We start from the raw sequence: 19,735 nt of genomic DNA, 5'->3' as shown, positions 1-19,735 counted from the left end.
TGGTATTTACAAGAATTGTCACAGTAACGTACGTACCTACCTATATAATTTTGTATCTAAAGCTATACCTATACCTGTATATGAACGAAATCTCCTGTCAATTATCACACATTAATACCCTCACTGTGCTCCTCCAAGTTCCATAGCAAATCTCCACTTTCCAAATCGTTTAACTCGTATAAATTCGACAATCCAAATCCGCATTATAAAGAGAAACGAATGCAATATTACTGTCATATTTCTCAACACAACGATGGCCCTTATAAAGACTTGGGTAATATCCCGTGATAGGTTTCATCAAAATGTCATCGCAAATCGTCCTAAAAGGCCGTGTAATAAAGGGAAAAAAATCGTGCCCTATCGCTCCAACTTGACGCATCTAAAGGACAAGACAAGAATGGTCTGAATGGCCAAGTTATGGGCTGAAGCGGGAGCGATAAGCGACAAGAATGCTACAAAATAATACATGCATAACGCGATTCAAGTAAGAATAGGATCGATTCAGCGCCATTTTGTGACGTCATAACTGTTATTTACTTACCTATTTATATTTATTAACCTTTTATTAAGCAATAACCTGTTTGTTTACATTTCACATAAGAGTCAGGCAAAATAAATAAACTTTTATTGCAATGCAAGCAGTATATAAGTACCTAAATCGTAATTTTCAAATGACATCCGACACGTGATTGAAACACAAAGGTCATATTCTTTCTTGGATCGCATTATGTAGTATTCACACAAGTCTGAAGTGTGGGGCAAACGCACAACAAGGGTTTTGATTACGTACACTATTAACTCATTTTCATTTTGAAAAAAGGATTAAGGAACTATAATATGTATTAGGAACTAATACATTTTATTTTTTATACATTTATTAAAAGGACTTTATGGAACTTATATATTTTTTTTCAATAGGTAGGTACTAGGTATGATCTATTTTCCGCTCCAGTTCGTGACTTAATCCCATCTTAGTCAACATCAGCCTACAATAGCGCTTACGAGTGCTATTTTGCATTTTTCTCGATCTAACAAGATTGGCTTCGTTATAGCTGACAGCAATTACCTTGATTTGTCATCAGGCAATTAGATTTTGATGGGAAATTTAGAAAATTACACTAAATCTGTTATTATTGTCATTGTATTTGAGAGAAACAGATAAAGTCTACACTTGTTATACAATTTGGATGATTATGTATTTTTGAGAACTAATAAATCAGTTTGTGTTCCTCCTGTAATTTTAGACATAATATGTGCACTGCACATACATACGAAGACAAATTTTAAAATTTGAACAATTCGAACGAAAACTGTTAGTAGGAAATATTTAATCAATATCCCAAAAATTGGCCTTAAGTACAATTTTGAATACATACCGCATACTTTCAAATCTCCATATTTTCACAAACAAAATTACTTGTTTCGCGAAAGAAGCACACAAATAAATGCCTACAAAACAAATATACAAAATGTCCCTTGCTGGGAAGTTGATGAATGGTCCCGCAACCCGTTTCAATCATGTCTTAAATTAAATTTCGTTTTGGTAAAGTGCCTTTAATTTGTGTATATTATAAGTATACGGGTTTGATTCGGCTCATTCTGAGAAATCACATTGTTTTGTACAAGTGTTAGTTATAATTGGTAAGATTCTTTGAATTCTATGAACATGGTATTCATAGCCGTACATTTTGTTAATATGTACTCGTGTAGACTATTGTTTCGTGTTTCGTCAATTAAAAGAGGCTATATTTGAAAGAGCATAAAGATCTAGGTCATTTATCGCTCTATCTTTCTGTTTGTTCCTATTACTAAGATACCAGCTTAGAGCCATATTCATACATTCATAATATGTTGGAAGATCCAAGGGCATTTAACAGACCTGTTATATATGTATTTATATTTATTTCTTTGATAATAATTAAAAAAAATCTTTATTGTACACTAAAAGATGAAAACATAAAAATATTATATAGCAAAAGAAACAAGTACAGAAGGCGGTCTTATCGCTTGGAGCGATTTCTGCCAGACAACCACAAATTTGATACCTATATTTTTGCAACAAATAAAATCACTAGGGCTATTCGCCGATACTTTGTTACAAGTCATAGGAAAATAAGCTTAGGGGAAGAGACCGCAATATTGTAGTCACATTAATTCTACACTCGTATTAAGTGGCTCCTAATCGCATTATAGGTTAGTATCAGCGGAGACTAATTATATCTCGTAACGTGATTATTTCTGATAATAACTCTGCTTTCCCATCAATATAGGAGACATTCTCCTTAGTATCGATTTGCCTAGATATTTACCAAAACATATGATACTTGCAAGGTTCGCTAAATCTGCAAGCTTTGTGTGTTTTGCTGAAATCTTCCATATCTCTTATCTATCATTACTTATATGTAATCAGCAATATTTGGTAAATCCACTCTAGCTCTGTGCTTTTTGCTTTAAAATCTTCCATATCTCTTCTTTTCTCTCTCTTCTTTATATATACCTATAATATAGAAGTGATATTTCCAATCGGCGGTAGTTTCAAAAAACCACTTATAACGTACTAGCTAGTAAAACCTAACAAATTGTATAGTTACTAAAACCTTCCTTTTGAATCACTCTATCTATTAAAAAAACCGCATCAAAATCCGTTGCGTAGTTTTAAAGATTTAAGCATACAAAGAGACATAGGGACAGAGAATGCGACTTTGTTTTATACTATGTTGATACGTAACGTAAACGCACGCATTATATCTTCTGAGTACCAACGAATTATACCGCATAATTTTTAGCACGACTTTGAGCATAATTTTTCATGTTCACAACGAAATGGGTATTTCGAAATTCTTACAAAAACCCGCCATTTACACAGTAACATTTGATTTAATTAAAACTTTGACAATGCGCCACAGTAAACAGGGCCTACCCCGGGAGATTTCAGTGTCAACTAAGCGAATTAGCGCTTGATAAATTAACAAAAAGTTGTTACCATTTATTTGTATTCCCAAGTGCTGTTGATTCAATTATGGTATTAGGTTTTGGTACAATAGGCGCAGGTCATATGATCTCGCTCAATGATGATGGGTTATGTGAGTTTCAGTAATAAGGCAAAATAATTACAAGTTAGGGTCAAATTAAGTAATAATAATTAATTATAATAATGTAGGTAAAAAAGAAAGCGTAATACAATATTTTTAACGGATATCGGGTAATTTAATGAAAGTTGAATTTTGAAGAATGTTTTTAAAAGAAGTATGTATAATTAAATACGAGTCGTAGAAATACTACCTACTAGGGTGTAATTTTATCGGCATTATAGTTTTAAATCTTAGTAAAAATTAAGTTACAGGTCCACTACTTAGTAGGTATATACATATAATTATGAGTCCACACAGTACCAAAGCAGGAGCTAGAAGATTGTCCAATTTCATGCATCATGCACACGGTCGCAAGAAATTAAAGCCAATTGTCTCGTGTCGGGGTTTTATTCTTGTACTATTTCCTAAGTTATGTTATTAGGTATGCTTTCATGATAAGAAAAAATGTATCTTTCAAGAAAGATATCAGTAGGATATGAATGTTGGCAGTAGGTATTGCAAATTAATTTTATAGTATACTAGCGGTCTGCCCCGGCTTCGCCCGTGGTACATATGAAAAATAGATGTTGGCCGATTCTCAGACTTACCCGATATGCACAGAAAATTTCATGAGAATCGGTCCACCCGTTTCGGAGGAGTATGCAGACTAACATTGTGACACGAGAATTTTATATATAAGATGTACATATAGGTATTAGGTATATGTACATAATATCTAGATTCTAGATAATGATAAGAAATATGATACACAAGCAAAATGTGTTGGTAAGCGCATAACTCGAGAACGGCTGAACCGATTTCGATAATTCTTTTTTTATTATATTCCTTGAAGTACGAGGATGGTTCTTATGTAGAGAAAACGTAAACATGTACCACGGGCGAAGCCGGGGCGGACCGCTAGTATTCGATATATATGGACTTGTTTACATACATTATTGGCTTGTTATGACAGCAACCTGTTTTATTTTATGTACAATTATCCACTTCATTTCACTGATAACGTAACAGACATAATGTTTATTTTTTTAATATTAATAAAAGCAACATCATAGTAATAGACCGGGAGATACTGACACAAAATTTCGAGTCCTTTGTAACAGGATGGCGGTTCTACAGGGGTCTTAGTACGCAATGACAAAAAGAAAAATGATGGTGTGAACGCTGGTACCGGTGGGTTAGTCGCGTGGGCGTTAGTCGAACTCGTCGGAAAAATAGCGAAAGTCAAACGATTTGTAACACAAAAATTTTAGAATTTACCGATAGCCCATAAAAAAGAAGTAGGCGGTAGTGTCATGCCATACTTTTCCGGTATGACTTACAGCCCGCCATACCGACGCGAATGTGTTGATTTAAAAAAAACAATTATTCAACCATTTGTACCAAGCTAACTTTTGCACAGGTAACCATCGTCGTGCAGCCATTTACGAAAATCGCCATGCCATACTTTTCAGACGATTCCAAATGGTCGCCATACCGCCGAAAATCTGCAATTTTTTTTTATTTCGCCTATGTTTTTGTACCAGTATTGCATTTGGCTTTTTGGAGAGTATTTGATAAAATGTGACCATTATTATATTTGCCATACTTCTAGTAGGGGGAAAAAGTGCTGTCATACTTGAAAAATAAATTTATTATTAATTTATATAAGTGAAGATATCCAACACCTAGATCTTTGAAATTTTGTATTTATATTCGTTGATCCTCAAACTTACAGGAAAAATAAGTGCCATACTGTTACAAATCGTTTGACTTTCGCTATTTTCCGACGAGTTCGACTAACGCCCACGCGACTAAGCCGCCGGTACCAGCGTTCACACCATCATTTTTCTTTTTGTCATTGCGTACTAAGAACCCTGTAGAACCGCCATCCTGTTACAAATGACTCGAAATTTTGTGTCAGTATCTCCCGGTCTATAATTAAATGTAGGAATATTAAATTGTACTATAAAAAATGTTGCCTTTGTCAAATTAATCATTTTACTAACTAGCCTAAGATCATAAATCATAATGTTTCAATGCGGCTGTCATATAATATCGTAGATAATAATATTACAATAATTATTAAATGGAATTTGAGAAATGTGTAATAGGTAGGTACGTACCACTTATGAATCTCGTAGGTACTTGTTTCCGTCTCATATCACGATAATCCATATTTCGACGATTTCTTATTACAATGCAGATTCATCATATATTTCATAGCAATAAAACGCAAAAACTTTACGAATTTCAACAAGCGAAGCGGTTCAACAAGTAACATTAAAATAAATACTATTCATTACAGAACAAATACTTTTTATTCCGCTATAACTTTCGTGAATCGTGACGTCATCACGCTCCTCCAAACATCTATAACCCGGGGAAAAACAAAAGTTTCAATTGAACTCGGTAACTTTGCAGTTGAAGGCACTTCAATTTCAGTTCGACTTATAACTAAGGCCTAGTTCACATTTCTATTGGAAGTGTGTAACTTGCAACGAATGTTTGAGTTCGATAAGAATATCGTGTGTTCTGACTTTATTTGAGGAGTATTGTAAAATCTTCGTTTTTATGGCTGTGTAAGTATTCGAATCATTCTGTAGGAATAGAATTGGTTCTTCATCGAGATTATGATCATAAGTATTATTTCTATCAATAATCCTATTTTTTACTTTGACTCCTTTTCAATTTAATTCATGGTTTCAACTATCATCCACAACACCAATAACAACGAAGAGAAGTAAGGCAAGACATTTAGAAATCTATACTCTAATTATCTTCTTATATATAAAAATGAATCGCAAAATGTGTTGGTAAGCGCATAACTCGAGAACGGCTGAACCGATTTCGATAATTCTTTTTTTATTATATTCCTTGAAGTACGAGGATGGTTTTTACGTAGAGATAACGTAAATATGTACCACGGGCGAAGCCGGGGCGGACCGCTAGTATGAAATAAGAATGAAAATCCCTTCTACACCCTATGACCTACCTTAAGTTTAACTCCATAAACATATTTACCAACAAATCCACCATCACAACTCAATAATAATTATTACAATACAATTTATATTCCATTCTTACTATTTAAGACTTCTCACAAAGGTCATTGATCCTAGGTTGATTCAATATTATTTAACTCAATTCCAGGAATTGATATCAAAGGCTATATTCGTTAAAAGTGGCTGAAAGCTGAATTTGACTATTGTCTTTGAGGTACTATTGTGAATAATTTGCCTACTAAGTACTTTCTGTATTTTATAGGAAGTCTATTCCAATAAATAGAATGGAAGAATCTTTTCGTACTTTGGGATAAAATAATTAATTTTTGCTTTGTGTTACTTTTTTGAAACTTATTTGGTAGCTAACCTAGGATTAGTCAATACCAATAAAATGTGTCTGTACTTTTAGTATACAACTAGCTTTCCGCCCGCGGCTTCGCCCGCTTTGTCTAAAACATAATAAATTATATACTTAAACCTTCCTCTTGAATCACTCTATCTATTAAAAAAACCGCATCAAAATCCGTTGCGTAGTTTTAAAGATTTAAGCCTACATAGGGACATAGGGACAGAGAAAGCGACTTTGTTTTATACTATGTAGTGAAGTGATGAGTTAATTTTGTTTCTTTTTTTACAAATTTATACGTGTCTCGGGTTAACCTAGGATAACCCGGGAAATTAACCTACGACTTATCCTATTCATTATTATTCAAATATGGCAATCTAGATACATAATGAACAAAAGCCATAATAAGGCCTTCAGGATATTAAAGCAATGTTTCTACAGGCAGAAACGAGAGGCAAAATTTGCATAAATTACATAATCATATTCGTGGGAATAAGTTAGTTTAGTTGCACATAACATAACCTATTCAACTACTAATAAATTCACACTGCATAGCGAATAAAAGCTAGTTTCCATATTTTCAAAAGCAAATCCATCAAAAAATTGAAAAGGTCGGACGCCGTAGCATCTTATTTTCCTTCCATTATAGAAGTTTCCAGAAGAAATTGAAATAAATGACGTCACAACGTCGCACTTTCATTATAATTGGAAATTAAATTTCCTTCACAATATTCTTCCTATAACTAGGTTTAAATCACCTTTTGCTATACAAAAGCATATTTTATCCAAGTCCTTCTTGATACGTGATAGCTAATAATTTCATAAAAGAATTTTTTCTCTTAGAGCAAGGATTTCCTGTTCTTAATTAATTTGCAATGTTTATATATATATATATATATATATATATATATATGTAATTGTATTTTTAATGGGACATCACAAAGCTTAGCCTAGAATAACATGTCGGAAATAATGACTTATAATCAAAGTAGGTAAGTAATTTTGATCTGTGCATACATGACACTGGACACTGGCAGAATCCGTCTCTATTGGGATCGGGTAGGCCATAAACAAAAGAGAAGAAGACGAATAGGTAAGTAAACTTTTACAATTAGAAAATAAACCTGAAGTGGCGAAAATAAATTATTATAAAATACCTTGCGGTCTGTCGGTATTCTTACTTGCGGAATCCTAAAACCTAATTTCCCAGTATTAACACATAATTCCCTCTAAAAAGTGATTTAAACATGCAGCCGTTACTAAGAATCGATATTGCCACACCCTTACGTGCAAAAAGCAAATAAACCTTATCAGTAATGTGCTAGCATTTCAGTTTATATCAACGTCTTTATTGCTAGGTGATAGAGTTCAAATTCCCGTGAACCGCTTATCACCGCGGGTTAACTTATCGATATCTTATCAATACGTATTGAAATCTGTCGTTTCGTAATTGAGCTGTTTCGGAATTAATAGTAGGTATTATCGTATGAATGAATGTTTTTTTTGCTCTTTGAAAGACAAATTTAAACCGTAGTAAATACTTATTTTTGAGCAATAAAAACTTTTTTTTATTATTATTGCTCGATACAGTTTATATTTAGAGTAGGTAGTTATAGAATATATTAAGTAGGTAATAACTAATATGGCCACGTGATTTAAATGATAAATTACCGTATCCCACTTTTTATCCTCTATTCCTGTAGGAAATTATCATAAAAAAGCCATGCAAGAATAATTAAGTTCTCCCCAAAAATCATTAGTTACATACAAAAAGTTGTCACAAACAAACTTACTAACTTTCACTATATTTATATATCAAGTTGGCGTAACTACGAACTCTAGTAAAAGAAATAACAAAGAAAAGAAACACTAAACACAAATTATTTTCCAATTTAAGTTTTGAAGCCGATTCGTGACAATTGTACATAAAAAAACTATTAGATAGCGGATAGAGAAAGGTAAAATTGAAGATAACGCTTCATTTTTGAAAATGAGCCGTTATTTTTCATTAAAAATTTTATAATCGTAACTGCATATTGAGGTTCTTGCTCATTCTTCTCAATAGATATCTACGATCTTCTGATACCCTGGTACTTGGTAAATAAAAATATAAAATGAATAATGCGAGATACTTTAAGGTATGTATTAGAATTTGAACATACTAAATTTGATTGGAGTCGATCAAAAATATCAAAATGAAGAAAAAAGAAATAATCTTCCGATATTTAATTTATAGGTACTTGTCCATATCAGAATTGTATTGGTATTGGCTTATGAAAACTGCATCATCTACCTACTACTCCGTTCTAAACGACCTTATTACATATTAAAATAAAACCTGAGAAGTACTTACTATGTACCTGCAACGCTGTATCTTACGTAGATATACCATTTGTATGTAAATTCAGTTATTTTTTACTCTTTCGCGCAAAAATTACTAACGCGCTTTGGCTAAAATTTCGTATGCACATAGATTATGGCTGGAATAATACACTAGTATTTATCTAGGCACTATAAATAAACATAAAAACGTAGTAAAATATAAAAAACCGTGTATGCCGAGCACGTGTCAGAAGTGAAACTTCTTTGACAAGATTCCGCCTTAATCCATGACGTGACGGTATTGCCATGACGCGACCTTGAAGTTTTAGAAGTTTCCCTTAACCATAACTCATATTTTTAACTATCCACTTGTCCCTACTTTACCCGGGAAAACTCTATTGATATGTATACATCTTTCTTTAAAAATAATTTATGAAAATCAAGTAAACTAAATCATGAAAAACAAACAAAAAATCTTTCTTCATAATACTAAGACAGTTGAAATAAAATCTACTTATCTCTCAAGTAACTCAAGCAATCAAGTAATGAGTTAATTAAATAATAACTCTCGTGTACAGACGGACAGACGGATTTATTGTTATTGATACGTTATCATTGTTTACTTTAACCCATTTGTACGAAATGGTCCAATGTTACATACCTACTTGCTTATTTAAAGATGTAGACAGAAAATTGTACCAGACAGATATGAACGTAACAAATATATAAAAATGTTAATTAACTTTAGTTAATTTATTTAAATATTAATAATATTTAAAAAGACGGGTTAGTTACACTACCAAGAACTAAGAACGTCTGAACAGATTTTAATGATATTTGGCTTGTTGGATTTGTCTCTTCACTGGGATAATAAGTCATAACTGTTAAAATTGTAAAAACTTACAAAAAAGTCTACCCGGGTAGAACCAAAGCAAACAGTGAGCACGATAAAAAACATATAAATATAGAAGTTATTTCGGTAGGTACCTAAAAACCACACACACACCCAAACAGAAAAGAAGAAAAAAATATATTTATTGCGAACAGATCACGTGTCAAAGTTTCCCGAACTAGCCGACACGTGGTCTGTCAACAAAATAGTTCATTTCTCCAGCTTCATGTCGCTTACACTTATAGCAAAGTTCAATTGATTTCTTTACTTTGAGACTTCTATTGGCTATATTTGGACCTTTATTCAACTACATATATACTTTAATGTTAGGTAGGTGATTGCACTACTAGACACTTCCAATAAATATGCCCCGCGGTTTCACCCACGTCCTACATGATGTTATGTATACCAATAGCGTTCCTCAATAACTGGCCTATTCTGCAAAATTTTCAATTTGAACCAGTAGTTCCTGACATTATTCGCGTTCAAACAAACAAACTCTTCTTTACTAGATTTCATCAAATTCACGAAAACATGTCCAATTCATATAACCTTGGATAAAAATTTAAAACCCCCATCAAATCTGCATAAAACAGCCAAACCCATCGATTCCCTACAAACGCGCGCGTCACCATATCTCAAGATTTCGTGACCAAGTGAAGTGAGCAGACACTCGATCTTTATGAAAACCGTGTCAAGACGCCGAGTGCAATTAGCGAGGTATAAAAGAACATCATTAATGATAGTACTTTTATTCGTTTTTGTCAGCAACCTCTGAGGAAGGATGTATGGCGTGGACACGCAAAAGTCAAACGAATTTCGGAAAGTTGCACTATTATTTGCCTGTAGGTCAATAATATTATATGTAAATGTGGCTAATTAGTCAGATATTAATTAATTCGTCTCTTTTTTACTCACGGTAATTGAATAATACCATCGGTGACGTGTGTGCTGTCGATGTATGCTTTTTTAGAAACTCTTGTGTTCGGTAATCTATCTACATTTTTTTACTTATAATATCATTGGCCATTGCTGCAGTTAATAAATAATACTTTAGACATAATATGATCAATTTTAAACGTACTATGTGAATCCATCATCAAAGGGACGAAATTTTCTAACATTGCGAAACAAATTAATTAAAATAAGGTACAATATATGACGCGATACTAAAAACATTTTAGGTCACTGTTATTATTAGTTTTAAGTAGGTATTTGTATAACTGATAGTTATATATTTACCCCGTAGTTAGATAACACGGCTGAATCACCTGAATAACCATTGTGACTTTTGTTAGTATTTATTTAACACATTTATTTATTTAAGATTATGTTGCAATGTTTATTGTAACAATTAGTTTGAAAAGTTGATGAAATTAGTATGTAGTTAAACTTCTGACTTCTATCAAAATATAAAGCATAATTTCAAAGCTTCAATTTAACTTCGTTCGTATTATTAATATTAGTATTGAAAGCTCCCACTGTAAAATAAAATTAGCTTACGATCACACTTTGCTTTTATAAATATTTTCTTATATAAAACATAGAAATATCCCATAGAATAACCTAAACTTCAAGAAAATACCAAAAATGGAAAAACTTCACTCATCTACCGTGAAACATTTGTCAAAGATCTCCAATCAAACTTACCTGACCGTACGGGATTCTTTACTAGTACGTGACCCTTCTTACAACTTATTTCACTAAAGCTATGAAACAAAACTTTCGTGTGTGCCTTATGAATATAGATAGGTTTTAAATATTTAGTATTTAGGCTAGAATCACTGGTAGCCTAATTGATAACACTATCGCAACTTAACCTTTATTTTGTAACGCATCTTTGTCTTTGTCTTTGTCCATGTACCTACCTAATGTAAATTTTAATTCAATAAAGGTGAATTTATTTTAACTATTTCATCTTCCATTATCACTTTATACACCATACAATTCATTCTAGTCTCTCACCTGCGTTCCACTGCATGTATTGCGAATTGCGATTAAACATAAATTCGACGCATCTGACGAAAACAATGATATTATAACGATATGTTGATATGACATTGTAAGCCCTATGTTCAATGTGCATATAATACTGTATAATAAACAAATTAAATATTTATATACTAATTAGTTTTCTAGCTCTATACGAATTAATTTTTACCCCACACATAAATTTCTTCATATCTTCCATTTTTCATACAAAAATCATTACCAGTTTATATTTTCTAAATGCATTTTAAATATTTTGCTCTCATATCCAATAATAATATGCACTCATTACAATATTTAATAATTATTATTCATGTAGTTTCGACATTCTAAACATGACGTGTTGTGACTAACAATATAAATAGAAGAATATTATTTGCTAAGTATTCGTAAATACGCATAATACGATATGTATTATAATCGAATGTAGCACCATTTCAATAAGTAAGCGTAATAAAACCCTCGTAATATGAGACATAAAATAAATTATGTTACTAGCTGTTGCCCGCAGCTTCGCTTGCGTGGTCACAATGAATTTACATGGTAAAAACTTTCATACTTTGTCGCCTTGAGAGTAGAATTTATCAAAATCATACTCCCTATTTGCATGCCAAAATGAATCCCGATAGGTTCAATAGTTTGGGCTGTGCGTTGATAGATCAGTCAGTCAGAAATCTTTAAGTTTTATATTTTAAGATTTACAACGATTGTCCATAACGAAATTTACTTATGTAGATTTCACTTCATTATAGCCACTGTATTGAAGAAAGATTAAAAAGAATATGTGTCTACGTATATTTACATCAGGCATTATCAAAATGGTTTTCAATATTATCATTTATAATGAATTTATTTGCCAAAGAGGTCTTTGAAACTCACAATACCTAATATTAGAGAACCTCGCGGGCACTACTCTCACGGGTCCTCTTAAGTGATTGAAGAAAGTATATCTTATATTTTACATAGATCTAGAACCTTCTTAAAGAAAATCAAAATAGCGAATTAGTGAAATAACTTTTTACACGTCTTACAGTAAAAAATTAAGTCGTAAAATACAATCGATTCACAATACAAGCTTTTATAATAAAGTAAAAACACAATGATATGACATTTTACAAAAACTCAAAACTTTTAAGAATAGTATTTTTTACTTAAAATATTTTTTGTTAAAGCAAGAACTGAACTACCGATTCGACATAGCTCCTGCAGCGAAGAATCGACAAGAAACTCGATAATTAAATTGTTCATTTGTAAAACGAAAGCGTAATGCTACTACTTTTTAGATGCAATTCTGATTATAAGTAGTTAGTACTATGTAGGTACCTACTACATACTATGTAATCCTGTTATTAGCAAGTTTGTCTTTCTTTATCGAAACCGGACAATTTTATGCTTTGATTTAGTTATATGGCTAGAGATAGTTAGGAGGCTAGAGAGCCAGTCCACGTTTTCTCTGAAAAGTTGAACGAAGCCGCGTGCAAAGCTAGTATAAGAAAATACACAAACAAGCGAACACATCCATCGCAAATAAGACACCGCAAGGACTTAACTAAAAAACTTTCACCCAAATCACTCTCTGAGGACGTCTTTGTTTAACTGGAAAACTTTTAACAATCTTCCACACTGATAAACATTCTATTTGCTTAGTAATCAGGCAGGTCATTTGATATGTAACCTAATTATTATATAACCTTATCTACACTAATATTATAAAGCTGAAGAGTTTGTTTGTTTGTTTGAACGCGCTAATCTCAGGAACTACTGGTTCGATTTGAAAAATTATTTCCGTTTTAGATTCCATTCATCGAGGAAGGCTATAGGCTATAATATATCATCACGCTAAGACCAACAGGAGCGGAGTAACGCGGGTGAAACCGCGAAGCGCAACTAGTAATTAATAAGTATGAATGCAATGTTGTGTTTTAATTGAATTGCTTGTAGGAAATCAAGAACAAGAAGCTTCTTGTGGGATGAATGTATCTGTTTATCGGATAAGGTTAAGAATTACGTTGTTTATTTATTATCTGTACAAATACTGTGTAAGTTAATACATTGTATGTCTGTACGTCATTTCTATTTTGAACTTTATTAAGAGGCAAAATATTGTGAAAGTGTATCAGTATGTACCTACTTAGTTATTTCGCCTCGTCTTGAATCAAAGTATAATTTTAATGAGTGACATGCGATTTATGAATAAGTGCAAAGTTAATGGGTTTATTTTGAGATAGAGTTTATTTTAGTCGCCTGTAAAAAACTTAATAGGTACATATTTTTTATTCACGGACCGCTGCGCGACCTACAAAATTAGATAAATAACATTCTAGTTTTAAATGAGGTAACTTATTTGATATGTTTATTGTATTTTTAAGATCTTTATTTTCCTCCCGTTCATAAACGAACCACCGAATTTGCTTATAAAATCTGAATCACCTTAAAAATAAAAATACGACAAACTTGAAAAAATCCGAAAAAACCCAACCGCATCAAAACAAAGACGAGCAAATCGCATCAACTCGACGCAAGCAAAATGCTCATGCATCACGTACCTTACATCTGCGCATGCAAATTTTGCTTGTAGCACCCTCATTATATTTTTTGGCGCGTAAATCTCTGAATGCATATTGCAAGGCAAGCATGCAACTGTCACTAATCTACTTATAATATGCGAATTAGCCATCATTGCACTGTGCACAAATACAGAGTGCGTCATGTTAATTTTGTATCTAGATTATTCTCGAAAGTGATGATTTCACTTCCGAGGGTCATTTTATATTGAAGTGTTATTTAATCGTTTAGGATGGAAAATATCATACATTGATCCTGTACCCATTAAATAGTACCTAGGTAGGTACCTAAATTCATTATTCTATGCTACGATCATGTAGAAGCATTTTAATCCATCAGGCCCCGGAATCACAGACACAATAGAAAATCTATTGTGTCGCGGTCGGATCTGGCCGCTCGGTGGTTGAGACTTGAGAGGTTAAAATAGAAATAAGCTGAGTTATACCTACTCTAGTCTTTTATACTATGGTTATACTGCGAGGCACACAGGATTATAATAGAGTTTAGTAGGTTAGACACTTCTTTGTTATAGTTAGGTAACAAAAAACTCAATCACAATCGACCTTGTATAAAAATGACACGTTATCATGAACAGATAAATACTTTACTACCTATTACCATCGCGTGTTTTCGCTATCTATAGGTAGGTGTACCTATATCTATAAAATAATTTATTGTTTTCATAGATACTTAAAAAGAAAAGGAGCTAGGTTAATATTTCCAATTGTATTTATTATTCAATGCCTACATACCTATATTAAAAAAAATCATGAATGGCAGGCATTTGTTAAAAAATTATAGGTAGGTAGGTAGGATGTTGTAGCATATTAAACATTATTATTATTATTATTATATTATATTATATAACGTTCTATGTATAAGCCTATTCTAAACATTTGTGTATCCATAGAATAGGCTTATACATAGAACGTTATTAATTGTACTTGAATAATTTGTTTGTTATATTGTTGTATAAGCTGTTTGGAAACTAATAAAATAAAATAAAATAAAATAAATAAAATAAATATTCACTACATACCTACCTAGGTAGTATAAAACAAAGTCGCTTTCTAGTCCGTTTTCTTATGGGCATGCTTGTATGGAAAGGTATACATTTTTGAGTAAAGCAACGCCATTTGGTACGAATGTTGTACTTGTCCACCTAAGCCCAAATCGCCTGGTAGCCAGTGTCTACTCCCCGGCAGAAGGGAGGGAGGGGGGGTTATAGAACAGAGCGCCCGGCGCTCGGAAAAAAAATTCTGGCGGATTCATTTGGCCCTTTGAGTCGAGTTTGGTGTCGTTATCAGGTAACTAGATGATGCCCGATTCATTCCCCATACCAGTTTTTTAGGGTTCCTTAGCAAAATATGTCACAATCTTTAAAATAATAAACTTTTGGCAGTGGCAAAATCCAAACAAACCAGTATATTTTTATATTTTTGTATCAAACTTGGTTTATAAAAAATACCGTCTGAAAGGCCATTTCATGCAGATTATAAAAACATTAACATGTAACATATATCTTATCATTTTCAATGTGAAATAAATTATAGAAAGTACAGGAACGTTCGTCAGCGCAGCGTAGGGGACGGCTAATAGACCCGAAAAATAAGCAATAACATAAAACAAAAACCAGTCAAGTGCGAGTCTGACTCGCCCATCCAGTGTTTCGTACTTATTTGTCTTATACCATGTTATCTTGTCTGGTAGGACCTGGTTAACTGATACACACACACTTTCGTCTTTATAATATTAGTGTGATTTTTAATCATCTTTAAATTATAAATACAGTCAGGTAACATTGTTAAAAATAAAGATATATAATAATATAACGTTTTTGTATTAATAATAATGACAACCACCTCCACAATTACATAATTCGGTATATTTGAGCTGACGTATAAAACACTTCAATCTGGAATTGCAAGATTTCACGCACCGACATCTTATCAATTCAAAGCTTATTCTCTTTTCTTTTTATTTCAGATGGGCAAGGAATATTTTGATTTTTTTAGGTCCCTAAATATATACAGTCTGTAAAACTGCCCTTAAGGTATGTTGTTTAAGGGCAGCTTCTGTGGGAGGCAAATTTTCGATTTGCCTGTCCGTTTTTGTTAAAAATTTGTTTGCGACCCTCATTTACTTTCACAGCGGGGTACAATGTGAAAAAATAGTAGTAACTAGTAGCCAAAATAATGTTAAGAACAGTCTACAGATAGCTAGTACATAATATCATGTATTCCAAGCTAGAAGGTCTAAAAGAACTATAGGTACACCTGCATTTGAGGTACGGAAGGCATATCCGAATGTCACACGAGGATTTGAAGCACTTTACAGTGGCAAATATGCAGACAGTGAAATTGAAAATTTTGTGATTACAAATTACAATGCATGATATAATAGGTAAGGACGGTCACGATATTTTAAGGATACTCTTATCCAGAACTTATATTTTTTTATAATTATTATAAGTACATGTTTGTTTTTCACATTGTACCTCGCTGTGACGGTAAATGAGGGTCGCAAACAAAATTTTAACAAAAACGGACAGGCAAATCGAAAATTTGCCTCCCACAGAAGCTGCCCTTAAACAACACACCTTAAGGGCAGTTTTACAGGCTGTATAATGTATATATTTAGGGACCTAAAAAAAATCAAAATATTCCTTGCCCATCTGAAATAAAAAGAAAAGAGAAGCTTTGAATTGATAAGATGTCGGTGCGTGAAATCTTGCAATTCCAGATTGAAGTGTTTTATACGCCAGCTCAAATGTACCGAATTATGTAATTGTGGAGGTGGTTGTCATTATTATTAATAGAAAAACGTTCTATTATTATATATCTTTATTTTTTACAATGTTACCTGACTTCATTTATAATTTAAAGATGATTAAAAATCACACTAATATTATAAAGACGAAAGTGTGTGTGTATCAGTTAACCAGGTCCTACCAGACAAGATAACATGGTATAAGACAAATAAGTACGAAACACTGGATGGGCGAGTCAGACTCGCACTTGACTGGTTTTTGTTTTATGTTATTGCTTATTTTTCGGGTCTATTAGCCGTCCCCTACGCTGCGGTGACGAACGTTCCTGTACTTTCTATAATTTATTTCACATTGAAAATGATAAGATATATGTTACATGTTAATGTTCTTATAATTTGCATGAAATGGCCTTTCAGACAGTATTTTTTATAAACCAAGTTTCATACAAAAATATAAAAATATACTGGTTTGTTTGGATTTTGCCACTGCCAAAAGTTTATTATTTTAAAGATTGTGACATATTTTGCTAAGGAACCCTAAAAAACTGGTATGGGGAATGAATCGGGCATCATCTAGTTACCTGATAACGACACCAAACTCGACTCAAAGGGCCAAATGAATCCGCCAGAATTTTTTTTCCGAGCGCCGGGCGCTCTGTTCTATAACCCCCCCTCCCTCCCTTCTGCCGGGGAGTAGACACTGGCTACCAGGCGATTTGGGCTTAGGTGGACGAGTACAACATTCGTACCAAATGGCGTTGCTTTACTCAAAAATGTATACCTTTTCCCATAAGAAAACGGACTATTCTCTGTCCCTATGTCCCTATGTATGCTTAAATCTTTAAAACTACGCAACGATTTTGATGCGGTTTTTTTAATAGATAGAGTGATTCAAGAGGAAAGTTTTAGTATATAATTTATTATCTTTTAGACAAAGCGGGCGAAGCCGCGGGCGGAAAGCTAGTATTGAATATGATACGCTAAAGTAAAATATTTATTCTTGTAAATTATTTGCAAAAATGTACCAACGAGTACAAATTGTAGGTATTCTGTATAGGTAAATGACGAACCAATTTCCACAAATTCAGTCACATCAAAATATTACAATTCAAATTACGAAACGAAAACATGAACAAATCCTACTGCAGTAAGGTAAGTAGGTAGGTATTATTAACAAAACCAATAATTTCTTCGCTGCATACCTACCTAGTACACTGTACATTCCACTAGCGTACTGTGAACACCCGATAAACTGGTTCTCGATTCTTGCAACCGTCTTTACTCTTTAGTCTTTATTAACCTAAAAATCTTTTAAAAGGAACCTACAACAAAGGGTTGTTATAACCGCAGAATGGCCTTTAATATTTAAACAAAAATAAAAGATAAGACGGCGCAGTCGCTTGCTTTTGTTATTGTATGTTTTCTTTACGTTTCTCGTTGCATTTCTTTTTGGCGGTAAATACTTTTACATCTGGAGCCGAGCTAAAGTGAACAACTGTAAATTTTTAATACCATCCGCTAAGAAGTAATTTAAGTAACAACTGAACCGGTTTTAGTTATTATTTCAAACAGAATCACATGCGTAACGCGGTCAGGTAATTTTATAACATGAATGACCTTTAGTATGATTGTACACATTATAATATCAAGCGGCTAATCAACTTCTTAGAACAATAAAACGCGCCCTATCTATCCTATTGACTATAACAAATTCATAGCAACGGCAACGGTGTAGCAAGATAAGTAGGTACTAGGTATACTTAACGTTCCGTATTAAGTTACTGATATCGATGTTTTAACATAATAACATACCTTATTTCCTCCGCAAGCTAACTCTCCTTGTACAGATCCCAAAAAAATCAACGTTCACACATTTCCTTTGCAGTTATAACTTGAATTCCAACACACGTACACATAAACAGAATCTTGTTCCCCGAGATGAATCACCACAGAACTTCACTGTATAGCACTAAACATTTCTAAAACTCACACAACACACAACGCAGCACTATATCTCTTGCGAACTGTCGAATTTCGAGTCGATTTATTTCATTTTACAAGTATATCGAAGGAGAGAAAAGTTTTAATTTCGAATGGCGCGACACAACAACTCCACTACACAGTAAAAGAGCGACTGGCGGACTCATGGCTGTCAAATAAACCCGGCGGGTTTAAGAAGCCCACGCGTCGCGTTGTTTCGTATTTGACCGCAACACTTTTTAACTTGGTCGCGTTGTCACGGGTGAAACTATAAACAGAAGTCGAAAAAACTTTTGTTTTGAGGCTCAAAAGTTAGATTTAACTGTTGACACATGTTCTGTTTGTACTTTAGGTTTAATATAATGGCATGGTTCGTGTTGTAAAGCGTAAATACAAGGTTCATCGGCTTTTGTTATTGTTTCAAGCACGGTCACCCTATTTGCGTTTAGCACGCAAAGGCAACTAATCTGAAATTAGGTGCAAAAGCGAGTTATTGTTAACTTCACGCCAGATAAGGAGCGGTTAGGCTAGTTGTAGGTATTGTACCTGCGCTTTTTTTTTCGTTTTTAAACTAAACTGTAATGATCTTCTGTGGAATATTGATTAATATACTCGGTAGCAGCGATTTGACAGCGTGACTTTTTTGCGTTTAATGTTATTGAAAGAATTAAGATCACGCATCCAATAATAAACTGTGTTCTGAGAGCAATGAACACAAAATAAATACCTATTATGAAACAAAATAATTTAAATACCAATAATATATTAAATATACCAGAACCACAACGAACATAATATA

General features: G+C 33.1%; 1 protein-coding gene across 1 annotated transcript in view; it reads right to left on the bottom strand.

The window, feature by feature from the left end:
• kek5 (leucine-rich repeat, immunoglobulin-like domain-containing kekkon 5 protein) overlaps positions 1-19,105 on the bottom strand; it is a 215,680-nt gene extending 196,575 nt beyond the window's left edge. Inside the window, exon 1 of the mRNA XM_090116937.1 lies at positions 18,769-19,105. The gene's annotated coding sequence lies outside the window, so the exon portion shown is untranslated. The remainder of the gene's footprint in view (positions 1-18,768) is intronic.
• Positions 19,106-19,735: the final 630 nt, after the last annotated feature.

The sequence above is a fragment of the Colias eurytheme genome, chromosome 26 (assembly GCF_061535395.1).
Source record: "Colias eurytheme isolate Ceu_HAF_F1 chromosome 26, ilColEury1 Martin Lab GWU primary, whole genome shotgun sequence".
Lineage (NCBI taxonomy): Eukaryota > Metazoa > Arthropoda > Insecta > Lepidoptera > Pieridae > Colias > Colias eurytheme.
Note: the sequence above shows the minus strand (reverse complement) of the source record. Positions and strands in the feature narration are given on the sequence as shown.